Source organism: Corvus cornix, chromosome 3 (assembly GCF_000738735.6).
Source record: "Corvus cornix cornix isolate S_Up_H32 chromosome 3, ASM73873v5, whole genome shotgun sequence".
Lineage (NCBI taxonomy): Eukaryota > Metazoa > Chordata > Aves > Passeriformes > Corvidae > Corvus > Corvus cornix.
Genome location: NC_047056.1, coordinates 18,336,285 through 18,363,957, shown reverse-complemented (window position 1 = coordinate 18,363,957; position 27,673 = coordinate 18,336,285). Strand labels below are relative to the sequence as shown.

General features: G+C 43.1%; 1 long non-coding RNA gene across 1 annotated transcript in view; it reads right to left on the bottom strand.

The window, feature by feature from the left end:
• LOC109143816 overlaps positions 1–27,673 on the bottom strand; it is a 132,502-nt gene that overhangs the window by 4,859 nt on the left and 99,970 nt on the right. Inside the window, exon 6 of the long non-coding RNA XR_002044192.3 lies at positions 19,267–19,385. This is a non-coding gene — a long non-coding RNA (uncharacterized LOC109143816). The remainder of the gene's footprint in view (positions 1–19,266; positions 19,386–27,673) is intronic.

The following is a 27,673-nucleotide window of genomic DNA, read 5'->3' as shown; positions in this document are numbered from 1 at the left end:
CACAGCTAATGAACTCTCAAAAACTTCATAACAAATGTTGCAGTAAAAAGAAAAAAAAGTACTTTGGTCATCCACGATGGAAAGCTGTACAAGACCATCCACCCTGGCTATGTCAGAAACTCCCTCCTGGGGCAGGGAGAGCAGTGGAGCCACCAGTGAACTCCAGCCTTCTCTCAGGTGGTTTCCACCTCACTGAGGACAGCACAAACAGCCATTTCCAGGTGGCTGAAGTAAATGGCTCAGCTGGCAAACGATCCACTTCAAAACCTGGCAGAGTTAAACACAGCAGTAGAGAACACAGCGCAGGGAGGAGACGGGAACTCTGAACACGTGGTGTTAACTGGGCTGTGGAGGTTGAGCCACCATGGATTCTAGAAGCACCTGGTCTGTGCCAAGCCATGTGGGTCTACTTCAGCTGGAAACTCAAGTGCCAACTGTCTGCTGTCCTCACTAGCATTCTGCATGCTACTTCTGCTCTGCATTATCTACAATGATCATTTTCATGGATTATTTCCCCTTACTGGGACAAAACTAACATTTCCTCAATGCCAGCCAAATGTTTTTCAAACCCAAGACATGAAATCACAAATTTTTGAAGGCAGGTAAATGATCAAGTCTGAAAAAACACTATCTTTTTTTAAGCAGTGACAGACTCCCAGAATCAAGATAACACTGAAGCAAGAACACCTATGGGCATATTACAGGAGTGAAAAAGAAAAATCAAAGTATTTTCTTCTTCTGCAGCATCTCACAGCCTGATGTATCACAGCACTTTACAAGCCAGTGATCTTTCCAATGTATCTACAGGTTTTGCAAATACTATGCCAGTCTGAAAGCTGGAAAAACTCAGGAATGCAAAAAGGGTGTTTCTGCCTATAGAAATGAGTTCTCTCAACCACCATGGGTCAATATGTTATTTAGAGTCCTGAAATGGAAAGGATGAAGAAATGTTCACCAGGACTATCGTCTTCCACAGGTAAGGAAAAAATGCTTCCAACAGCTGAGCTTTATGATACTTCTAAGGAATGACGGTACTCCCACAAAACACATTTGCAGGATTAGGCATTTCAGGCAGAGGCAACTCTTATGTTTTCCTTTCAGAAATGTTCCCAATGTTTTTGTTGTTGTTGTATATGCTGGAGTGACTATTTTTGCAGGTGCTCAAACAGCAAATATCTCCCTTGACTCTCCCAACTTTTGAAAATCTCAGTAATAATTATAAAGGATTGAATGGAAAAAGGGAGCTATTTTTCTTTCTCTAGCCAGTGAGAATCTCAACAGGTATCCATGGCTTATGGTCCCTGCAGGAAATGGGCAGCTGAGCCTTTAAAGACTCCAGCTTGCCAACCTCCTTTTGTACCTCCAACTTCTTCCCACTGCATCACCAGAAGACAAATATGCACCTTCACCCCTCTGAAATGAGCTAGTGTAGAAGGAAGTAAATTAACACATGAAAACTTGGGCAGATCATTGACAGCAATCCATTCATCCCCCTCCAGTAGCTGCTCTTAAAAAGCACAGTAGTGTCAAAGAAATAAGTGTTTCCAGAGGTTCCCTGTTCATACGAGGTTTCATGGGCCATGCTGACATCAACACTTCTGATGGCATGGCACCATCAGACCTGATAAAACTTATTCCTGTGGAGAGTCTTGTCTATCATAGAATGGTGGAGGCTAGAAGAATATTTCTGTTCCCCTGGAGTTTCTTTACATTGCAATTTTGATAGGACCAGACAGTCAGTGCGTTCCTTCCATCATTACCTTAATAAAAGAATACAAGTGCATTATCTCTCAGTAACTGTGCTGACTCTGTAATAGTGGGTTGTGATGGTTCAGTGTGATGGGAAGTTACTCTAGAAATCCTGCATGACCTTTCATGCTCCTGGTATAAGGAGCACCCTCCCTGTTCATCTCTGTTTATGCCGATCACATCATAGGGCAGCATTTCCACCAGAGAGGACAGCTAGGAAAGAAGAAAGGCACACAGAAAGAGAGGAAGGAAAAGTGTGTTTCCATACATATTATTTCTGTTCTTCCAAGGACAACAATCCTGAGATTCAGAAACAGAGTGAAAAACTACATTTCTACTAAAATTTACAATACCTATTTGCCACAGCCCTCTGAAATAATTTCAGCTGCATTTTTAAGTGTAGGAGTCAGGTTAAAATACTTTAGCTGGACTGGCTTTATTAGGAGCTTATGAATTAAAATTGAGAAAGAATGCTTTAGTAGAGGTTTTCTGGCATCAAAGAACTAGCTGCAATAAGCTTTCTTGGACTAAGCTGAATTATTAATGTTGATTATGTAAGAGTACCATTCACCTTTCAAACGCTGAGGGTAATTAAGAATCACTCAACAGAATAGCTGGGGAGAAATCACTCGAACAACTTTCTTATGCAGCTCCCTTGAAAGAAAAAGAAAATTAAAACCCTGAAAGAAAGGCTGCTCTACTAATATGCATGCTTTCAGCAGATTTCAAAGGCAAAAAAAAAAGAAGAAAAAAGAATTATTTTCTCACAAATTACATTTGTAGTTAAACATTCGCTTTTGAGATGGGATGTGTTTTCAGCACCACAGCATTAGAAAGGAAACGGAGATGTTGCTCTGAATGTTTAACGATACACTGAGCTGCTCTCTTTTAATGAAATCTCATTTCACTACCATCATTCTGCTGAGAAAGATGTGTTGAATAATGCCAGAGAGCCACCGAGCCAGCGCCTCGATATTACATCATCGCTATTAAATATTCCTCTTTGTGCATTCACGGCATGCTTCCACACATTTGATGCATGAGAAGTGAAAACGGCAGTGAGCTAAAGCACCTCAGTGTTCCCTTCAGCATTAATCAAGCTTCCAGGATGTTAAATGCCTGCAGGGTTACATCCCTGACCCAGCCACAGCACTCCCACCAAACTTTATCTCATGCAGGCAGGAGGTATCACCGAGTGAGTACCTGATGCGGGCAGCTCGCGCAGCACGGTCACGCACAGGGCTGATTTTATGTGTGCTCTCTTCCCAGACTATGTTTCTCCTAACCTCTGAAGGATGAAAAAGTACAGCAACAGAATGTATGGATTAAAGAACTGTTTGTCTCTAAAACCCCCAAACGAGCAGTGCCCCAGATAGAAGAGAAACCAGGGCCTGACTCCACACCTGCTGCTGAAGCCGAGCCTGCCCCACCAGTGGAGCTGGTAGAGCCAGTTGTGCTTGTTCCTGGGATGGGACAAGCCCCCAGAAGCCAGACCCATGCCCTCTACTCACAGTCTTCCATCTTCCTGTTTCTTCCCAGCCCCTGTGCCTTTCTCCCCTCAATACCCAACTATCCTTTCCCTTCAGAATTAGCTTAGCTCAGCTGAGCCCCAACAGCCTCCCTCTGATTCCCAAAATCTCATTCCCTACTCGCTTCAGTCCCTCTGGGACTGTTTTGAACATCAGAACACATTAACCAGCTGTATGCAAACACTCAAGTCACCCCACGGATGAAGAGAAACTGAAAGGAGTAAAACCTTTGAAGAAGTTGGGGACAATATGCAGTGCCCTACTTCCCTGTGCACCAGAGGGAATCTGTTGCCAAAAGCTACTTTTAGGGGGTTTCTCTGTTTCTTGGCATCAGTGTTTCATAGCTGTTTCTGCTACTTTTCCTGATGTGTCTGTTCTTACTCTTCTCTCTCTCCTTCAAGCACACCCCAGACCAAAACCTAGCAAAGTCTTCTTCCTGGAAGGCAAGGACCAAAACCTAGCAAAGCCTTCTTCCTGGAAGTCAAGGTCTTTGGGTTTGTTTCTGGTACCGTTCTGTGCATCTTTCTGCTTAGGGGCCTCTGCATCTGCCTCCTGCTACAGAAAGTTTGCAATTTCTTTCTCCACAGGGCAAAGGCTGTCTCACTATAGAATTATTTAGATTGGAGAGCATCTTTAAGACCCTGGAATCACTGTTAACCCAGCACTGCCAAGCCCAACACTAAACTACGGCTCCAGGTGCTACATAGCGGGGAATAAGTCTCCCAGATACCTCCAGATTAAGGGTACAGCAGTAATAGAAAACCTGGAGGAGACAGGGGAAGGAGAATGAGGGGGGCCTTGTTCCAGGCTTTTAGGAAAATCTTTCTTTAGATTTTTAAGGAAACTTTGTTTCAAGTTTTTTAATTTAGACATTCTTTAGGAAAAAGGAACAAGGTGTGATTTATTTGGACACTCTCCTGTTTCCCTCGCCTTGACAAAATTCTGCTTCTTCAGGCAATTGTTTCTGCCAGGAAAAACAGACCACTGAGCTCAGGGTCTTCAAACGGGGTGAAACTTGACTGGGGCTGCTGTTGCTGCCAGTCATGCCTTGGCAGAAGGGTTACACACACAGTAACTGATCCCTCAGGACTTCATCTGCTGGCTCCCTCACCAGCAGAACAGCCAAACACATAATACACACTTGCCATGTGATACTTTAACAAACCTTTTACTGTCTACATCTTCATAGGCTTCATCTCAGCCACCTGGGTTCATGTGTGTGAGACGGACAAGTTACACCAGCTCCCCTGCACCAAATGTGTGATTTCTCTGCAAATCAGTGGCATCTGAGCAACGTCACACTGTCCTTTGCCCTACAATACAAAGGTATTCCTGTTTCCTTTGCAGGACAAAAAAAGCACGCCTGCACTTACCAGGCTGATGTCACCCTAGAGGGACAGACCAGATCCTGGGGCAAAACTCTGGACCTAAACTTCAGTCACACTGGAGAAACAGGCCTCATTCCAATCCTGATTCAGGGACTCTTCCATGTCTTAAATGGGGCAAAATGAAATCCCCATTCAAACTATTTCTAAATGCTGAGGCAGTTCATTCTCCCTCTGGTTTGAAAGGAGGGAGTTCAAGTTTTGGGGGACCAGGAGAAGCAGCTTGTTCTCAGATTTGGGGGAGAAGAAAGGTATTGCTTGTCCACAGAAAAAGCAAGCAAGCAAACAAGTGACCCAGTCTTTACTTCAGAAGATCACATAGACTGTGAGGTTAATAAAAAGAAAGCACAAGAGCAGGATTCCACAGGGACACCTAGGCTGGCAGTCAGTGCTGTAACAGACCTGGAAAATCTGTCTGTCCTGTCTGCAGCCCCAACCACCTTGAGCAGATGTGCAGCACACAGAAAGCAGCAGCTTGGTTATCAGGCAGCTAAGCCAGTCACACATAGGGGCCAGAATATACAGTTCAGCCCGAGCTCCTTGTTAACTTGAATTTGGTTGCAAGACCAAGGACACATGACCTACTCGATGACGATGCTGCTCTCGCAGTGGTGTCCTTGTGAGTTGATTAGCTTACCCAAGCAGATAATAAATAAGGGGACCTGCTAAGCAAGTACATGCATACAGAAAATAACTTCATGCTCAGTAACATCAGGGATGGCTCTGCCAGGTGAGCAATGCCTTTGCTGTGGAAACTGACTGTATACCATTTATAGGAAAAACATTTAAGAGAAGTTCTCCCGGCCTTTACAGCAAAGGATTGCCTACAGGGAGCAAGTTTCACTTTCCTTAGTGTGCCACACAAATGCATTGCCTTCCTCAGGGCAACACTTCTGCATCAAGCAGAAGAAAAGTGATCGGGAGGGGCACAGCTCCAGGTGTGAGCTCAACCAGGGCAGGTTGGAAATGCCCTGCCCCTCTTATAAAACCAGCCTTCAAGTCCTTAACATCCTCCCCTCCATGCACTGGAAATTGCAACTGTGCAGGGGAAGGGTAATTTGGGCCCTTAGTTCATCAGTTTACCTGTGAACATTTTCCACAAATTCATTTTAAAATGTTGCTCTATGTAGAATCATAGGATCATATCACAGAATCATAGAATGGCTTGAGTTGGAAGGGATCTTAAAGATCATCCAGTTCCAACCCTTGCCAGGTGCAAGGACGCCTTACACTAGATCAGGTGCCTCAGAGCGCCATCCAACCTGGCCTTGAACACTTCCAGGGATGGGGCATCCACAGCTTCTCTGGGCAACCCATGGCAGTGCCTCATCACCTCACAGAAAAGAACTAATACAGATGGGAACATATATCTCGGGCCCTACCCACCCTCAAAATATTGTTGAAACCCCTTTTTGGCCCCAGATGCTACAGCAAGGTGAAGAGGAGTGCAGGGAGCAGCTCTGGGTACCACCCAGGCTCTGGGGGCTGAGGCAAGGCTGGAAGCCCTGGTGCCAGTTCCAGATGGCAGAAGCAGGACTGCCTGAGGCTGGGCTCCAAACAGCACAACCCTGTGATTTTTCTGTGGGTCAGCTTTTTTCCAAAGAGGATGAGGTAATCAGAGTCCCCATATTCACCTTGCCTAAGCAGTCAGAGAAGCCAGTCTGGAGTACGGGATATCCAATTTCTCATTTCTCTGCAAAGGACATGCACACATATCTGATTGTGACCAGTATGTACATATAGCTAGAGCTGATCCAAACCTGTCTCAGCAGGCAAGAACTTACAGTGCATTTTTACCAAGACTGTAGAAAAATATGATTGCACTTTGCAAAACATATGTTAATCTGTTCCATTTTACCTTGGGCAGGCCAATGGTATGCGTTTCATCTTGATAAGGAAACCCTGATCTCATCTGGGACATTGCTTTTCTAATGTATCCCTAGTAATGATGATGACAAATCTAGTCAACAAATAATTGGCATTATTGGGTGAGTGTAGCACTTGATGTCCTTAGATCTTTCTATAGATAGACATAAATGCTGTAGATGAATCAGACTACACTGATCATTCACAGTTCACTGTTACCCTTTTCAGGGTCAGTACTTTTCCTGTCTTCAGCTCCTCCTTGTGTACAACCACAATATGTTCTAAAAATCAACTGCTGGCTGTGAAACTTCCAAGTTGAAACTGTTTAGCCTCCCTTGCTAAAAAAAATAGCACCGGCATTGCCATGGTTTGTTGCAAACTCTTTGTGAATCTTAAGAAACAAATGGTACCCAAATTTATGTATTTCTTGTTTTTCTGTTCCAAGTTCAGATACAGACTTACCTTCCCACAGAAGGTAAATCCGAAGTGCAAGTTATATGCTCCTGAGTGGTTATTAATAAATTTAATCAGCAATAATTGTCCAAAATAGATGCTCAAAAAGATCAGATTACTTTTGGCTTCATCTCCCTGCCTAAGAATGCTCTTTTATAACAGGCAGTTGCAGCGCAAATGACAGTGGTTTTCTATAGTTGCTGTCCAAGACATACCTGGTAAGTCAATGCTACTGGTTAGGTGAGGGAATGCTCACATGCTTTGCACTGCTGGGCAATCTAATCAATGCAGATTTGCCTCACTACACAACTCTGCATCTCAGTAAGTATTAGTATGAATGCCAACACACTCCCTTCTCTCTTTCACTCACTCAGAATGGCTTTTGAGAAAAAGATTCTGCTACCTTTGCAGACAAGAGTGAATTTAGGCTTGCCCTCGAAATAACTAAGAAGGTAAATAAACTCCAACATTCTTTCACTTTTTTTGCCTGAGTTTGAGGAACAAAAGATTTAAAGGCTTCCTTCTGGAGCATGGTGTCCTTGCCTCCACTCCCTCCACTCCTGGCTCAGCCCTTTGGCTGACTGCACCCTTGTGTGCTGCAGCTTGTTCTGGGCATTCATCTGAGACCTCTGCCCTTCTGCCTGTACCTATTCCCATTCACTGTCTTTCTTCTCCCTTGTCTCCCAGGGAGGATTCACCCCGTTTAAAGAGAACAGCTTTAGAGGGAGAGAGCAAAGTCTCTGCTTTGCAGCCCCATCACCCAGGAGTCAGCGGCAGGTTGACCACAACTGCTGCACCACTTCATCTTCCAGGTTTTAAGCTCTCATCTCGTCCCAGGAAGGAATTGGATTGATAGGGTCTGATGGCCAAGCAGCTTTCCCACTTTCAATCACAGTCCCTGATGCCAAAGAAACGTCAGTGAATATGAGGCAGGTAAGCAGCCAGGAAAAGGAGCGAAGCAATTAAAGCAGATTATGGATAAAGGGGGCTGGATTAATGTGGCATGGTAGAAGCTCACAAAGCTCTTGTTTAAGGGGAACCAGAGCTATTAGTGCCTCTCCTTCTTCATGGCATTTTACCTCCGGAAAATCAATGAGAAAGTTGATCCTGGAAATATGAAACAGGTTCACTACAAAATGAAAAAGTTGCACGTGTCAGTGAAGCTTTGCAAGCAAGAAGAAACAAATGCTTATAATTCCTAAAAACCAAGATAAAACACAGATCATTGGCCTGCAAAAAGTAAAGGGAACACAGTAACACACACTGTTCAAAGTGCAACCATATTTTTCCTCAACGCCTCTGAACGAAGGATGCATTGTTTGATTTCTGATTTCAGTATCTAAGGATCCCTTCAACCAAGAGCTTGATCAGTCTGGAAGGAGAGCACTAAATGAGTATCTGCCTTCACCATCACAGTTACAAGATGGACAATCATCTGTTTTCTGCAATAGAAATAAAATATTTTCCACCATTGACTCCCACCTAGCTTTCAGAGCCTAAAATTAATAGGGAAATTTCCAGGAGTTTCAAAACTCTTCCCATGGCAATTTAGGGCCACTCAGATGCATTAATTTACTCAGAACCTGACAGTGTCTTTCCTGGTACCTTTTCCCATCCTCAATCTTCCAATGCAGCCCTCAAACTGTTCTTATCAAAACTTCTCATGGTGGAGAAGCAGAAACCACGAAAAGCAAAGTCTCGCTGATTTCGTTACATCACCTTGCTGACACAGTGGCATTTTCAACACCTCTAATGAAACTTCTGCCAGTGTGGCTTCCCTGCAACCATCCAACAAGTACGTGCTTCTGCTTATCAGCTCACTAAGATGAGCTAATCCCACAGTTCCACACAAAAACCTGGTGTTCAATACCTTTGGGTTGTGCCTCTATCTGTTTTAAAGATGGGTTATTGCCCCTTTGCCCAAGTGAGTGAGACACCACTTGAAACCATAAGTAGTCTGTGTGAGTAAATGACCTACCAGGAGCAGTTGGCACAGTGTGAGCCTCCAAACATGTAATATTAAACCCCCATTGGATTATGTGGATGTTACAAAGCTTCCACAGGTTAAAGGAAAGTCTTGTTATCCTTTAGAACCCATCACTTGAGTAGGATCTGGAGCCCAAAAGACAATCTCTGTGGAAGAGCACCCATCGGTTGTCATTAGTGTTTCTGACAGCTTAACGGGCACAGAAGTGACAGGAACTGAATAAAAGCATTTCTAAATACATATCTTCTGCTTTAGTCAAGATTTATTGCAGAGATTATACATGATTGCTCCAGTTTTCCTTTAGAGAACCATCACTATGAATCAGCATCCAGGAGCCCCCTTCGTACCCAGTGTTTAGATTGTGAGAGTTAATAATTGAATGAAATCATTTCTATATTTAAGAAGGGAATATATAAATCTTCAGACAGATAGTGGACAGGGTGAGTCATTGTGCTATTTCTCCTCCTTCCCTAACCCCTCTCCCTTCCTTTTCTTGGTTCATATACTCAGTTACTCACAGCCTATAGCTGGTGAAAGGAAAAACGCCATGGAAAATAAGGGGATTTGCTCCTGTTTATCTTCCTCCATTGGAATAACGACTGCCTAAGTGAAAAACAAAGCTGAGGATGGAAAGGAGCCTGAATCCTTTGAGTTTGCTTGGAGGGCATGACCCAGCTGAATCTTCAAAACTCTGTGCTGGAAGATGACTGCCAATGTACACAAGAAACAGGAGGAGGATGACCTTGTACCTTCACAGTCTGCTTTCTCCCATGCCACAGGAAAAAGTGACTATAAATACAGTTTCAAAGAGTGCAACCTATTGGTTGTACAAGCTGTTTTCTGGGTACAGAGACATACCGAGATGTCAGATCTCCTTTTCTGTCTAAATCACATCTGCAATTTTATTTGCACCACAGTATGCTAGAGAAACCTGAAAATATAGACACTCTTTAACAGAACTAACACCTCAACATTTCTTTTCTTTGTTCTTCTCGCCATATAAACTTCAAATAATTCTACACAAAACATTTAGGATGGCCCACTAACACAAAGAACGCAATTTACTTTAGTGAATTTTCAATAAGGCCTGGTCAATGAAACACAATATTACTGTTAACTTACATAAAATGCATTTTTCAATACTATTATAGAGGATTGATTCCATAGTCACAACTATATGTCGCCCCAAACTTGTACTTTATATCTTTCATTGGCCTGTTTTCTTGGGATTCCAAGCCTGGGCCATGCTGAAGACAATTTTACGTTTCAAAGATAAAATTCTTCTAATTGATATTCTCACTCGGGTCTGTTCAAAACAGTGGAACAATTAGCTTCATATACCAGTTGTGCTCACTGGACATAACTCGCCTTTACACTTTAGCGCAACACATTTTCCTTTCATTCCACCTCTCACTCTAAAAGTGATAAATTCACTTTTTATAGGGTGCTTAATAATTTATCTATGCTGTCTGAAATTGGTATGATAATTTTTATTCCCTCTAAAATCTTCACCACAGTAAAAGCCAGAGCAGTCCTGATTTTGGACTATCATTGCCTGAACATATATTGGTAGAAAGAGTAAATGGATCATGAGGAACCATGTGTTAATTGTTTCAGAAATCAATATGCTCAACTGGAATATCCCCAAGCAAAGACTGTCCTTTGCTGTGTCAAACCACAGATATTTCGTGCTTGCTTGCTTTTTCCCCAGCTCTGAGTACACCACAGACTTATTGCCCTTGTATTCCATTTGTGGTTATGATCAGTGTCCTGAAAGCTTAGATGCAATAAATATTGGGGTAAATGGACCCACTGGCACTGGAAGAGTTTGTGTATTAATCGGACAAATCAGATACTTTAGCTCCAGACATGGGAATTAATTATTTTTAAACAGTGCTTTTTTAACTACAGGAGACTGAAAGCCTTACTTCTCCAGCCAGCTGTTACAGCACTCCTCAGGCAGTGCTGGGGGGGGGTTATTTCTGTTGTACTGTTCTTCTCCACTGCAAAGGCACTTGCCATTTTAAGTTCAAGCAGAACAAAAGCAAATGCCAATATTTTGGGGCTCTGAAACAGCGTGTCCCCTTGTACCTTCACCAGAAGAGGTAATTTTCACCAGTCAGTATGTAATGTATGCCTGGTTTAAGACTCAGCCAGACACTGAATTAAACTGACTTATTTTAAGTCACAATGGTATAATCAGCATCCCTGGGTTATTTCTTGCTCCTCCTTGAAGGCCAAATGTTTTTTCCTTCCAAAGTCTGTGTCACCTTTGAAATCATTTACTTTTCCAAGTGTTTCTTCACAGAACAATTCGCTAGACACAAACTCAAACTCAAACACAAAAGTTCACTTGGTTTTTTCCTCTCCCCCCTCTCAGGCTCAGTTTAAAGGCACAGAAAGGCACAAAATTAATTTCTGGGCACAGAGCAGCGATAGAGGATGCACATCATGAAGTCACCCCAAGACAACTCCTCATCAAAATAATCTCAGGAAAGCTGCTGGTCCCTTTGGCCACAGATGGCACATACTGCCAGGTCCAAGCATTTGCTTTGGAGGTCACATTACAGAACAGCTACTCAGGTATTGGTCCCCTCTCCTGGACACCAGGCTTTTGGATAACTTTCATTTTGCTGTTCTTCCAATGGAATAATCAAGGCCATCTCCTGGAAGCGATGCACCTGCCCATGGCTGTTGTAGGACACAAACATCATCTGGTTTCCTACGCTTGCCAGCTGGCCAGGAGGAGATTGTCTCACCGCTGAAAGAAACCACAAACTTCCATGCTCCCTGTGGCACACAGAGCTCCTGTTCTGCCATGCTGTGTCCATAGCTACACCAAATCACTTCATCACAGTGGGCAGCTGAGCAAATGACAGCTACCCCAGGGGCTTTGTCCGACAGCCGCTTCACTTGTGCACTTGACCAAATTACAAAGACTTCCTGGCCATTACTGGGACAAGCCAAAGCAAGGGCTCATATCAAATTATTTTAATCTACATGTACAGGAATAAAAACTATGTGATCTGCTGTTAAGCACAGGAGAACATTTATCATGCCATAACTGTAAATGCCATGTTGGTTTTGTATCACTGTGCCTCTCATTATTGGAGCAAATGAGGCTCGGGTGACATCGGCTGCCACATTCCAGCTGCTTTTTGAAGCGCCTCCACCTGTTGTTTTGCCCTTCTTGGACCACAAGCAGTTACATTTAATGAATCCTTGTCATACCAGAGGAAGATCATTGTTGAACAGCTTCTGTCACACAGACAATGTTCTCAGGATTTACATAATTTTCACTCAACAGCTCCCAGGGTTGGGCTGCAAGAAGCCTGCCCTCCCCGAGGTTCCTATGTGGCAACCAAAAATGAGTAAATAAATAGAAGAGGAAGAGAAGAGAAATCCGGCTTTCTCAGTGTCCAAAATAACACCAAGAATGCATCCTGAATTACTCCACCCTCTACCCTCAAGTGGAAGAGGAAGAGCCACGCTCTCTCTCCCTCCCCTACCCGAAACTGTTGCTCCCTCCCCTACCCGAAACATTTGCTCCATACTTCCTGGCTATAGCGCTCAGGAAAGTGCTTTCTGTCCTTGGAAGACAACCAGTGACCACAGGCATTGCCCCACAGGGTGTTAGATGCTGCAGCCTGCCCTTCAGGTCACTGCTCTCCGATGCAGACCAGGATGGCACCTCCCTGGAGCTGGTCTGCAGAGTACATGCAGGGGCACAGCAATGGCCATCTCCCTGTATGTCACTTGTACAGGAATGTGTCAAGGACTCCTTGGCCAAAAGGATTTGTCTTCAAAGATATGGGTCTTTGAAGGTGAGACATCACCTTTGAAGAACAGCTATAAAAAAATAAGCTTTGCAACATCTCATTGTGTTTTACCCATTTCTTCCTCCATCTGCTCCAGCTGTAACACGTTTCTGTTTCTCCTTCACCTCTCTGGCTATTGTTTTGTTACCACATCTGTCACTGCAGCTTTTGACAGATGCTCCTGCAATCTTCTTGCTGTAGAGTCCCATTAACTTCAACAATAACTTCAATAAATAACTTACTTCCCTTAAGATGCTCAAAGGCCTGTCTTTGGTCATTTTCTTTTTTGCTTAAATCTATCATTAGAATTTATTGCAAAACATCTGGACATTCCCTCGTCTCACTTTTTTCCTGCATGGCTCTGTTTTACTTTTACTTTGCACTGTAGCTCTTCTGTACTTTTTATTTATTTATTTGCAACTTCAGTTAAATGTCTGTTTGGTTTTCCAACAAAACAAATGTCATAAATTCATAGAAACATCAGTTGGAGGGGAATTTTGGTGGACTCTAGCCCAGCCCAACCACTGAAACAACACTACCACCAGCACTAGAGCAGGCCACCCAGAGCTTTTTGTCCAGTCATGCCATGAAAATTCTCCAGAGGCTTTCCACATCATCTTGGCTAATGGGGTGCAGCTCTGCACATCCCTCCTGGCCTCCTCATCCCGCTGGGGGGGAACAGATACCCTGCAGCAGGAATGGGGCTGGTACAAGAGGGTCATCACTGGCAGTTGGGGAATTTTGCAGCCATTCAGCTGGTTGTTTTTACTTCAGCTGATCACAGGTCCACCAGGAGTCAAGGAGAAGGAAAAGGGAAGTTTGGGAAAGATACACACACAAGTGTCTTCTGGACCCAAGCATGCACCCCCCAAATACTGCACTCCTTAGAAGGTATGAGGAGAAAAATGGACAAGGCACAGGCAGGCAAGCCAAACTCTGCAGTGGGACAGGACTCAGGAACAGCACTACAAACCAAGAGTGTTGTGTACTTTTTCACACGGCCAGAACAAGAAAAACAATTTCTCATATATAATAGCAGAAGGTATGGAAATGTTTCTACACATTAGTGCTCAGACTGGTGATCCACAGAAGACATGCACCATTCCAAAGGAACCAGTTAGGAAAAAATTCCCTGGGAAAAGATTTGGCCCCATTGAAGTGTTTACACGAACCATTCAACTGTTTTGATCAATAGCCAAGAGAATCATGTTGAAAAGGGAGACACAAATTTACTCCAAAAGGTGGACTATCTCTTTTACTAAAGGAGATGGATATTGCTAACCTTAAGAAATCAAACTTAAAGTGATTTCAAAACATTATGTGAATCCCCAATACATCTCAGCCTCCCTGTTTTGAACCACTGTCATGTAATTGAAACTACATTAGCTTAATGTGAATCATTCTCAATTTATGCTGATGTAAATAAGAGCTGTTCAGCTATAACAGATAAAGAATTAAGCTATACACTGGAGAAGGATGGGATAAGTCATCTTCTAATCTAGAAATGGAGATAGGTTGATTAACATCCTTTTATGAAAAACATTTTAGCCTGCTGGAGCAGCCCAGGTCAGATTAAGCTTACAGAGACAAACTGCCTGCTGAGATGCAATCCAGATGACAGATGTTCTTCATATATTTCTTTCTGATTCTGGCCTAAAATTCAGAGGCTCTAAAGCAGGTTTCATAAAAGTGAGTTGTTCTGGGAAAATAAGAATGAAAAGACTGTTTGGAAGCTTCCAAACATGGACAAATTGATTAAGCATTATTGCCTGGTAGTGGTCCACACATTAATTATTTCAGTGGTGCTTTATGGAGTTTATAAAGCTGTTATATAACTGCAGGCACAGTTACTATTATGGATAGCGGGATCTACAAACAAATCTAAAGGAAAAGGGTCACTTGAATCCCGTGACATTAATCCGCGGTGGGGCGCGAATGCCTTTTGCTTCTTGGGATTCCCCAACCACTTCTACCAGATAAAACGGGAAACACTTTCTACAGCTAAGCCCTCATGACTGCCATCATCCCTTCCCTCTGCTCATTCTTAAAACATCACTGGAAGTGCTTTTGGTGTGAGTAACAAAGCACAGTGGATTCTAAACTCGAAATAATAGGATGTGATTTACCACGAAACGCTAACGCTTACAAATTGCTTTCAAAGGCTTGGATTTCAGAGACTGGGGAAGTTCATGCCAGGAGGTGCAGAGCAGAGCTTCCACTGGGGTTTCCTCCCGTAAGACTCTTGTTTGCACACAGAGAGCTGCTCTGTGAACCAAACCAACACACCAGAGAGTGGGGGATTCACTTCCCCAATGCACCAGTGCTCCAAAGGGACTCACTACTGTCAGCTCAGCTGTGGAACAGCTCTGGCTCAGGGCAGTGGTGAAACACACTGCCTGGGGCTGTGCACTCTCAGTTAGGAGGGTATTGTGGTACTGCTGAATAAAGCTGGAGAAGCAGACACTCTTCCTCCACATCATTCAACTGACAGCTGGCTTTGGAGGGACTGCTCAAAGACAATTCCTGGGCATTTTCCAGAAGATAGTTCACTCCAAAGGCTGCTTCCCCAACAGCAAGATGGATGATGTGACATCAGCAATCATCTTTTTCCTTACAGTGTATTCCAAAATACCCCCAGAAAGCCTGGAACCTTCGGGCATTCCCAGCATTCCTCATGCCACATCCACCTCATCCACCTCCCATTTGCTGCTGGAAGCACACCACTCGGAGTGGGGGGACAGGACATGCAGTATTTATAATTATGACCCAGGGTCACACAGGCAGAAACTAACCTTGGAGATGGCATGATCTCCACCCAGCATTTTCCACGTGTTTCATGTGTTCTTGAAATTTGTTTTCACTTTGGTTTAAAATAGCCACTAAACAGAAAAGCCCAGCATTTTGAAATTTCCAAGATAGGATAAATCATAATCCTGAAGTCATCTGTGACCTGCTGCTCCACAGCCAAAAGCTCTGGAGATGGGTGTCTCTGGCCTGGGAAACTGGTGGGCTGAGAGCCTGCAGCCCTGATGGGAGATGGTAGACATCCACTTAGTTTTTCCAGCACCACTTTCTGTGATGGACTATTTTGTGGAAAGTTTTTTTCTAATTAATTACCCTTCTTAATGTGAAAAAAAAGCAAAAGTGATACCAAGCTTCTGCATCAATTCCAGTGCTGAAAGAAATTGCAAGCCTCAAACTATCAGTTTGTCTTTGAATAGTATCATCACTGAAAAACAAACAAGCAAAAAAACCCACCCTACTGGTAAGATTACCTTGTTACAGAGTGAGGGATATCCCCCCATGGTATGTGTGGGGTTTATAAGGCAGAACAGTTAGAGCCACTTTGCCACTGTATGGTGAGAAATACTTGTTACTTGTGCCATTACCAAGAGGTCAGACTGGGGAGAAAGAGAATTAAAAAAAAAAAAATCTGCTTCAGGCCTTATTAGCAGTTTTCTTTTGAATTCCTTCCACTATGTTACTGCTAATTCCATTATTTTTTATGAACTACATTATTTTCAAAATGTCCATTCCTCAAAACTACACAAAGCATCTTCCCTTTCAGGCATCACAAATTCACTTTTCCCACAACTCCCTCCCCTCAGACAAGCAGCTGAATGTCCCAGTTCTGCCAAAGCCAAGGAATGGGCCAAGCAAAATATGGCAGAGGTGCCAAGGAGGAGAAATTTGCCGAGTGCCCTCAGGAAACCCAGAACAGGTGGATGCAGCATGCCCAGATGAGACCATGCTGAAAGGACAGCATGGAGACATGGCAGCAGAACAGGTGGTGCTGGAAGCCAGGCCAAAGCACAGTCCCATTTTATTTTAAAGAGGAACAGAAGTGTCTATCTCTGAACAGGTCCTTAGGACTTTTGTCTCCCTTGCAAGTGATAAAGGAGAACTGTAAACCTGCAGAAGTTAGACACAGTTTAAAAGGGCCCAAAATGACAGAGGATGTATCAGTATAAAGGTCAGTTTAGACAGAAAAATATTATTCTCAATTTAGCTGCAAAGTTTTCCACTCAAAAAGCACAGCATAAAGCCTCCCACCTAACCTTTCTCTACTCAAAAATGGGGTTGGAGTCCTTTGTCTGCAAGCCAAGCAAAACAAACTCCAAGAGCTGACTTTTTTCATAAATCATGACAGCATCACTCTGCAGAAAAGAAAAGCAGCTTGGGAATTTCAGGGCTCACCAAAACAATTGCGTCCAGGGCTCAGTCCTGGAGAGAGATACAAAAGCTCCACAAACAGAGGTGATGAGAGATTCCCAGCCATTAATCTTTGACAATAAAGCATCATCTTTGAAATGAGAAGCAATTTCAGCCACTCTCTCAGGTTCACCTGAGCTCTTAAACTGTAAACTGCATAGATCAATCTTATGAGGAATGCAGAGGGGAGTGTCTGATTTCAGTTTTATACACATTTTATACAGGGTTGACCACATAAGTCAAAGTGGCTAATTTCTACAGTGAACTTCATACTGTTTCTGTACAGCAAGCGTGTATTTCCAGTGAGTTTATGCACAGAGCCACAGCAATAGCAGTTTTCTTAGTTTATGAAAGATTTGACAAAATGGGATTTCAGCTCCAAGTAGAAGAAGTCTGGCTGTGTTTTAAAAGATGTTGAAGAAGTTTAAGAGAACCATACTTAAGATTAAACAAGTTTTCATTCCAGACATTTAAAAGTATTTTTAATATTTGAGTTGCACTGAAGAATATTGCCAACCAAGACATTTCCAACAAAAAAATCCAAGTGTTTTATTTTGAAACTCTAGAGGGATTTTCTTTCCTTGAATACTTACAAAAGTTTTTTCTAAACAAAACACCCAAAACACTTATAAAATGCACATATCTGAGCATTACTGAATCTGCTCTTCATCCTTTCTTCTCCAGAAACTTCCTTAGAACTTTGACTCCTATGATGTCTGAGTGCCTCACTACAAAGAACACTCGGCATCCCTCTTTTACAGGAGGAGGAAATGAAAGAGGTGGCCCAGTTACATGGAAGTAATTTGCTCAAGATCAACCAGCAAAAGCAAAACAGATAATAGCACCTAGTCTGCCCCATGTTAAGAGGCATTAGACTCCATTGATCAAAACGTTTTGCCTTGCAATATGCAAAGCTTCGTGAAAGTCTCTGTATTTTCTTTTTTTATTTGATGACCTTCATGTCATGTGTGCCAGTAGAGAGCAGGCAGATAGACTGGGAGTCTGTGTACTGGACATCTTAGTGGCTAAGGATTTCCAGAGGATTCTACAACCCAAGCAAGTCCAGGAAATAAAGAGAAGTTGAGACTTAGGCACCTAAATTTATTTTCTAGAGCTTTCTGAAAAGCAGGCAGAGCAGGCTCCAAACCCTTTACAAACATCACTGTGAAGATGTGAGGGATTGGAGGTGTTTTGGAACATTTAACTATGTCCACGTGCTTCAAGTAGGAGCTTGAAAACATGACCACAAGGATCTTCCTGCAAATACCTGTCCCATTTGTGTAAAATCTGAGACTATGGACACAAGTGCTGAAATCAGTGCCAATGACTTTTATGACTGGTTTTGTCTCACCACTATTTTTGTGATTTTTCTTTTTTTAACATAGCTATTAAAAAAAAAAAAGGCAGTAAAATAAGCAAACTGAATCCATAAGTCTGGGGTGTTTAAGCACTTCTGAAGGTTTGTGGCACAGTTCACACATGATTGGTTCAGTTCCCCCATTGTTTGGCTGCAATTTTTAGGGGAAGTTTCATGGGGTGAATGCAGACTTAAGGGCTGGGCTTAATCACAAGACTCCAGCAGGAGCAGGGCTGATGTAAAGCACCAGCCAGGGAGCGGGGCCAGGAGCTGCCAGCTGAATTTGCTGGAACAGCCATGGAACAGAAACAAGCCATGATAAAAACAGCTGAATTCTTTTTTTTTTTTTTTTTAATTTGAGCTCATTTTCAGACTGTTTCAAAAAACTATTCCCTGCTCATTCCATTACAAAATGTGAAGTTTACTCCAGAATGACTCACTCTGTCACCAAGGGAGAAGGTATGATCTGCCACATGTGTCAGAAAAGGCCTATGAGGTCATTTTCATTCTCTCAACATATGAAAACTATTATTTCCTCACATAATGAAAATACAAGGATGTAGGTGGCTATCCCCAGATGGACACAAAAATGAAAAAAGCTCTGGTGGATTGCTAATCATGTTTGAAAAACACAAATGCATTTCTATCATAGCGAATATTTCCGTGTATGGGAAGTAGGTTTTTCTCATCCTCAGCATCCACATAACACTTGGCAATGACAGCATAAGCCAGAATTCATATGTGAGTGTAGCTCATTTCTGATGCTCACATTTCATGATGAGCTGAGCTACCCAGGAAATTCAGGTGCCATAAAGGATAAGTATCCACACAGAGCATATCTTTTGCTTCCTCCGTAGTTTCATTACTCTTTGGTACACTTCCAGATCATATGAAATACAATCTCACTTACCAAGTTTTCTGGATCCTCAGCATTTGAATTAAGCACTCACAGATGTTCCCTTTGCTCTCCCTTAAGCACGATGGATCCCCTCACTGCAGGCTCTCCGCTGAGGTACAGTTGTTGTCTCACTTTGAAAGGAATTTCAGAAAACATTTCAGTTCATCTGTGGAATTTTCCATCTGAGTGTTGTTATTTACTTGCATTGTCACCACGCACCAGAGGCCAGCCACTTGCAAGGGCCCTACTCTAAAGGTACCAATGAAACTTATACGTTCCCACTACAAGTTTCCCGGAGGACTGTGACAAAGCAGAACCCAGAATTTTTTATTTTTAATTACCTCAAGCTAAAAAGAGGAAGGGAAAAAGGAAGTCTTAAGGGAAAGGAACCAGGAATTAAGATTTGTCTGGTGAATCAGTAGAGTCAGTGCTGTAACTCTGCTGCCTGTGAAAGTATCACTGAGACAGACAGCTGAGGATCCACGCAGCTGAGTTCTCAATTTGATGAATTTTTCAAGCAGCATTTCACAACATCCAGATTGGGAGCATCTCTTTCCCAAGATGGGAAAAGATGTCTTGATTTTGGTCTTCAGAAACAGACACAGTTGAACAAACAAGGTGAATATTTCACGTGTGCTGAGACTTGCCTTGAGTGGAAGGTCGTATACCCAGAAAGGGCTTGGTGGGCAGAGGCAGACCCCACCTCGCTTTGCTACTGAGGTGGCACACCCACACTGCAATCCCCCCGGCATTTGCACTCCAGCACTGAAGGGCTTCTTGTCCTTTGGAGGGCTGCTGGAGCTCTGATGGCCCCTGTAAAACCCTCAGGGTTGAGTTCAAACTACCCCTTGGTGAAGCAGGAGAAATTCCACTATTTCACCAGCTCACACCAGACAAGAGTTACACAGGTCACAAGGCTGGGTGGCCACCATTAGACCTGTATGCTGAGAAATGTTGAGTCATTCTGGAAAGTGTGTGCTGCTGCACAGAAACCCATGCAGAAATAAGCTCATGGCTTGTGTACATATACCAGCCTGCCTTAGAGGGCAAGCAGGATCAGAGACACAGCTGGGAGAGGAGCCCATCCTCAGCAGCAGGGCTCAATTTCACAGTACTGGGCAATCAGCTCGTTTGCTCTCCACTCCAGCACTGATTGAGGTGACACAGCTGGTAGAGCCCAGGTCTTGTGCCCACTGTATAGCACAGGCTTTGCTGCTCTCCTGGGTTACAGAATCCCACTGGGAGACACAAGCAGGACCCAAACGGAACAGAGCCTCTCCACAACAGGAACCCAGCACAATCACTGGAGAGGCACAGCTGCCCAGGCAACCATCATCATCATCATCATCATCATCCTACCACCTGCCCAGGCCAGAGCTGTGCAACAACTCCTTTACCACCCTGAATCTAAATCCAATTCCATGCTCAAGAAAGCAGCAGAGAACACCACCAGAAGCCTGTGCTACAGGCCAGAACTCTTCTCTTGCCTCTCAGAGCAGCTGCACACCCCTCCAGCTCCCAGTCTCAGTGCAAAGTGTCTGCAAAGCCTGCCATGAGATCAACCAGAGTCTGTTCCACAAGCTGGGACCTTGCACATCAGCTCAGTGCCAGGGACACAGAAAAGGGTGTCCTTCAGCTTTCCTCAGCAACAACAGCAGTGATGTCCACACAGCTATGGGAAACAGCAGAGGCATACAACTCCTGGGCTGGTTTTCATTCACATTTCCCTTCTCTCTGGCAGATGGGTTTGAACTTTGACTTCAAACCTACACCTTCAAGTGCTCTGAAGGGTGACAGCACACCAGGCAGCATCCAGGAGCAGGAGTGGCCAGAGCATGGCTGGCATGGAGCATGGGCTCAGTGACTGTAGCAGCAGAGTCACAAGATGTGCTACTTGTGGGGATTTGGGGATGCAGGTAATCAGCCAGATGTAAGAAAGTTTTGCAGAGGCAGCAAAAGACATGTCACCCCTGCAGGGTCTTAAAAAAAATTTTAGGCACCTGTTCCAAATGGAAAAGTGTTCCTAGAGGAAATATTTTTCAGAAGAGATTAAAAAGACTTTGGCAACTCAACCTATTTTCTTCCAGTTCTTGGATATTTACTAGCTTACTAACATTTTCCCCACCCCTGAGAATTCACACGGCCAAGGCAGAAAGCCAATGCAAATCCTCCATCTGACTCTTCCAACTGAAAAATGTAGTGAAAAGAGGAACTTTTGGGGGGTAAATTCAACTCATCTGCAATGGTGGCTTTTATTCAAAATGGGCCTGAGCCAAGTTTCCTTGCTCTCTCCTCCCTCCTTTCAGGACTGTGCTGTCGTGGGAGCCTGGGACTCCACACAGAGTTTCTGCAGAAGGCCTGTTTTAGGAGGTGAAGCACCTTGTAGGTGCAGCTTCCCCTTGCCTCAAGTGGTGATCAAACAGGAACCTCAGGGGCCCAATTGCCCTTGTACTCGTGCCCGTTCTCTGTGCACTGACGTCAAATGTGCTGCAAATTTGTGCTGGCATAAATAGCAAGGGAGAAGAATCAATTCCTGTTCAGCCAAACGCAGGTCACTTCCATCCCCTGGCCAAAAGTACTCTCAGGATAGAATACAATTTGGTCCATTGATTTTAATATATTGGCATTTCCTCCCTCTTATTGTGTGAACACATTGTTTACAATTTCAGTAAGCCACTTTGGAAAACACTGTTATAAATCAGGATACATAAAAGCTTGTCCTGTTTGCCTCCAGTATCAGACATTGCTAGTGTGGGAGGTAGGTCAACTGGGGATACAAAAACACCCCACCTCATGCCTGCTTCACTAATTCCTTAGTGTTTCAGTTGGGTTTCTGAAATTCCTTCGTGTTCCTGGACTGTAAATCTGTTGAGCATTACAACAATCACCCAAGAGGAGTCTTGTTCCGTGAAGATATTTTAATGTATTAGTTCATTTACAGTAGCCATCAGTACCCCTTTAAGGTGGCCATCGCTCACACACTGAATCTCCTGGCAGGGAGAATCTCTTGTTCATTTGCTGTTTGCATGTTACTTTAAACCAAGGAGTAAAGGGATAATCTGGATCCAATGTGAATTCCGGATTGGTTTGGCTCTGTTGCAAAGGGTAAGCACGGAGCTTCTCTTCAATTAGCAGGAGAGGAGGCAAAGCTGGAATTGCTCTATGAATTGCCTATAGTATTTGACGAGACAGCAGAGGATATGGCTGAGCTTTCCAGAGCAAAATGAGTCACCTGTTGTCTGCAGGAGCTCATGCCAAGAATGGTCAGATCTGAGCTCAAGGGAGTGCTTTCCAGAGGACTTCAGCCAACAGCTGTTTCCCTTCAGCTGGATTGTGCTGAGAATCTAGCCTCAAGTTAAAGCATGAAAAGAAGAAGTGGTACTAGATGCCAAAAGAAGTGTGAAGGCCAAATTTCTCGATAAAATGGAAACATGGATTGTTGGAATTATCTACCCTACTTTTCTGCTCACACACTATTCCCAGTTTAGCATGGTGACCCTGTCAGGCAACCAATCAACCAATCGAGAGAACTGGAAAGTTCCTGCTTCCTCAGGAACAGATCAGAGGATGAGTCTCATTAATACATGTGTTCAACCTGATCCAGACTTTTAAGCAGATAATTGTTCAAGCAGTGTTAAAGTCCAGGAATCATTTGGGAGAGGCAATTTCCATAGTGGCCAGTGATGAGCCACTAAATTAAGGATGAGGGTATGTTAGATCAGTGTTCTGCTCCATCACAGACTACCTCTAGGCATATTGCTTGTTGCTGACCTCCTCACGGTATTATAGATGCCTGACCAGCCCATCCAATTTTGGTGGGAGCTTGGTTCTCTGAATCTTCATGGATCTGGAGTTTGGTCCGTTTAGTCATATTTTTGTGAAATTGTGAAAAATGCTTTCTTCCTCCATATATGAATTACTGTGAGAATAGCTGAGGAGCACAGAGCTCCTCCCCACTTAAGTCCTCAGCAGTGAACTCCCTTCCTTACACAGCCCTGCAGCAATTTTAGCACCCATGATAAAATCCCAACCAGAGCCCACACTGTGCTCTGCAAATGACAAGTCACTGCAGAGAAACAGCACTTGAAACCCTTTCTGTCACCACCTCACAAACATAAGCTACTTTTATGCAGGATCTTAAAGGAAAAAGATAATCTTTTCCACTGCAATTATCACCAGAAGCCTTCAGATGGTCACTGTAGGATGCAAGAGTAATTTTGCCTAGCGGCTCTAACACTTGGCCAGATTCTGCAGAGATTACAGAGATCGAGTGCCCGTCAGGGCAGCTTGCTCTTACTCCCTGCCCCTGCTCTTTCCAGAGGCATGCATGACTACCACACCTATCATGCTTTTTAACATCTTCACCTCTTTGGCTTCTATCTCATTTCAAGAAGCCTCCTCAACCTGCCTCCCAGAGACTGGTGATTCCCAGCATGGACAGACAGCAAAAAGCAGCTATAAAATGTTCATTTCTGTGTGAAGACTGAAAACTCTTTGAAAAGCCTCAATTCTTTAAAAAATTACCACTGATTCAAAAGAAAGACATCTTTTCAATAGACTTTAAAAGCAGGAAGGATCACTGATCAAGTCTGACTCCTAGTAGAACACAGGTCAGTGATTTCATCCAGTGAAGCCAGTGTCCTGCCCATGCATGCAAAATGAGCCTCCCAATTAGTACTGGTTAGAGCCTTCCAGTGCAGTATCAGGAAATGTTATTTCATTGGAAGTGAAATGTGTCAGCTTCAATTACCATTTCATTTTGAAAAAAGTATCCGTCTACAGATTACCAGGACAGGCCAAATGTAAAATTTTCCTTTTCCCTTTTGTGATGGCCTTTTGTGTAATTTCTTGGAAGAATATAGAAGCATCAAAAATAAAATATTTTGATGAATACTTAGCTTTCACATGAAAATTAAATAAGTATGTTTACTCTTCTCTTCAGAAAAAATGGAAAACCTCATTCTCACAGACAGTAATGGGATTAGCAGATATATGGCAACATTCACGTTCCCTTTTATGCAGTAACACCATGTTTACACCCACATAAGTAAAGGCACTAAGGACAAAAGCCAGTTATGAGTCCCTCAAAATCTCTCAGAAAGAAACCCTTTGGCTAAAACACGTGTGTGATGTTCAGCCAGAAAAATATTTTCTTCCCTGTATTCATATTCCCTGCATTCATACTGATGGGAAAGAAATGTCATTCTTGAGACATAAAAAAAACTACTTAATCATTGAAAGCTCTAATGAATTTTCACACCCTATGTCACAAAGCCTTGCTTACAAACATCAAATGATCTTCTAATTATTGAAACCTTCTTTAATGCAAGTTGCTTTGAGGCTTTCCCAGAGTGCTGAGAGTTTCCTTCTAAAGAAATTCCAAATTACAACACAGCTGACTAAATGAACCTGCATGTGCTACCCTTGCTTTTGGCTGTCTGGGACAATCATAAGGAAGCTTCACAGTGCAGCACATTTTCAGGCATAATACCTACCTAAGATTTTCTCCTTTATCCATTTTCTCATTTCCCCCCTCACAGTTTATATCACTACAATTTCCCCCCCTAGAAACTTCAAAAAATTTTATTTTAAAGAGGAGAAAAATAAGGATTGGGGGGGAAGTTACTATATTTGCATGGTCTTCCCTACCCATCAGATAAAAAATATAAATGATCAAAAATCAAAACAAACCCAAACAAGCTTAGGCATTAGGACTACAAGGGAAGGGTGGGGGAAATGTACGAGTTTGAACTGGGTTCCAATTCTGAAACCAGTTCTGTGCATTAGGTGTCAATTTTAACACTTTTCTGCTGCGTATCAATTCAAAGTTCTCATTTTCTCACTTTCAGCCCTAGTGAGCCTGTCCTTCCTGAACAGTTACTTTCTAGGAAGCTGAGCTCAAGCATAAGGAGGCTCTCCAACAGTGACACCACACCGAGGCAAGTGCTGCTGATGGTCCCAAGGACAAAGCACACGGAGCACTGAAGGGACTCGCGCATTGCGGAGTGCACTCCACTTTGAAACATGCTCACCCTTGCTATGAGCCCAAGTTTCCATCACTACAGTGTCCTTCAATACTTATATATTTCAGGTGGTTAGTACCATATCAGGAGACAGGATAATCTGAACAACCAGCAATGTATTGCTCAGATGGGTGAAGCAACCTGTAGGGCATACAGGGTCCTGGTGGAACAGACCAGAGCAAGATTGATCCCCAACCCTACACAAACCAAAGCTGAACCAGCTCTGTAGACATCTATCTATGGTACATGCACTGCCTGGAAGCAATTGTGTACCACCCTATGGAGATATCAGTGGACTGGATGCCTTTTACACACCCTGAAAGTCTCAGCATGAAGAGATAAGTCTATAGACATAAATAAAAGCCCAAAGCTTCTTTGTCTGAAAGAGTAATTATCTGTCTGACTTCAGAATTTATGCTGTTACTTATTACTAGAGTATCTGAGAACAATTCAGTTTAAATCAGAGGGAACAGAAAAATCTCTAGTGGTGGTACTTTTTGAACCTCCCTACTTAAAAGCTGAACAAACATGCACCTTGCATCCATAAATATTTTTTATTTCATCTGAGAGCAGGCAACTGTGCTTTGTTAATGTTTGCAAAGACATTAAGGTCACACAGGTCAAAACCTGTACTTGTATTAAACTGAAGTAGCAATGATAAATCATCAATTAATTTGACAGTACAGGGAACAAGCCACAGAGGGCCTACAAATGCACAATGCACCGGTTTTAAACGTTCGTTTCTGTTGCCACGTTTGCAGCTGCCAGAGATGCACTAAGTTCACCTTGATGTTGCAAGGAAAGAAGGCAGAAAGTCCTTACAAATGGTTATGAGGGCAATAAGAAAGGGCAAACAATTAACTATGTCAGAAAAAGGCAGCATTGCCACATTTGAATTCGGCGATAACCACTGAAAACCACCCTGGGCTACGCGTGGCCATTCACCTAGAAAAGCAGGGAATTATAAAAAGGGGGTAGGCTGACACCTTCACCTGGAATGGGGCCCCCTGAATTTTGTTTGAGCGTCTCTCTAGATTTAAGATACCTACATCTTAATTTCCAATCCAGCTACAAAGAGATCTCTAAGCATCCCTGATACAGAGAGCTTAGAAATTTAGCAACTCATCCCCTACTGCACCAAGCACAGCTGTTATCAGCGCCAAATACAGCGCTTATCAGCACCAAGAGTCAAACCATTTGTCCCACCCTCCACCTTCATTAAGCATGTCCACCTAAGAGGAGTGACCATGGAAGGACAACTGTGGCAGAGGCAAGCATCAAACTGAAGACATCAAGCACTTACCACAAGGAGACATAAGTGCAATTTTTGGTGATCCCTCATGCATTTTGCAGGGGAATGCTTTACTGTGGGGGTCCTTGGAAACTCAGAATGGAATAGGACAATTTTTTCTCCTGCTTGAGCTTCCCTGTGAGTTGCTTAGAAGCGGAAACACCTCCTATCCAGGAAAACCTGTTCCAGCCAGTGCAAAATGTGTCATTTTGTTAAACTGAATGTTTTCTGCTTTCCTGGCCACTTGCCACCATGGCAAATGCAGTGAGAGATAGGAAACTCCTCAGACTTGTGGGAATGACATCTCCAAAGTTAACTCAGGGACTTTTCTAAAAAATACAGAGCCTTGTTCTGCTCTCAGTTACGTCTGTGTAACCCATTTGACATTTTTTCTATAGTCGCCTCTAACACAGGGAGGCAGCTAACGAGCTCATTAAGTGCTGGATTCTGACTTGGCACCAAAAAAGAAGTAAACAAATTGAATATTAGACAGTCTACTATACCAGATGAGATCCTGAGACAAGATCTGTATTGAACACAGCCTTTGAGAAGAGAAGGGAAATTTCCTCAGGTTCTGGGGTGGAAAATCCTTTGCATATTCTCTTGTGCTGAGTTTTGTAGGCTGATTTTCTACCAGGCAGACACACTGTAACTCCAGAGATAGTGCAGGTACTTCAGAGAGGCTGCATTCATGTAAAGACAAATGGGTGAATTAGATATAATCATTTTCAGCCTTTTCACATAAGAAATGTGGGCTTGTCTGCAAGTGTCAGGCTCATGAGTGTGGTCAGGAACCTGATAGAAAAAAATACAGATCTTTTATATATATATATATATTTTTTTTTTATATTTATATATATATATATTTATATATGTATGTATGTATGTTTGTGAATTACTTAAGGCATGACACAAGGACCTGCTGAAATCAATGCAAAGATCCAAGCCAGCCCTCAAGGAGGCCCAACCAAGAGATTAAAATGAAGATGCAATAAAGTATACAGCTTCTACTTAAATCAGTCCCACCTGGTTGAGGTTGAGATGCTGTGGGTGATCAGGTGAGGAAGCTTACATCATCTCCACATCTGACTGACAGATTAAACAT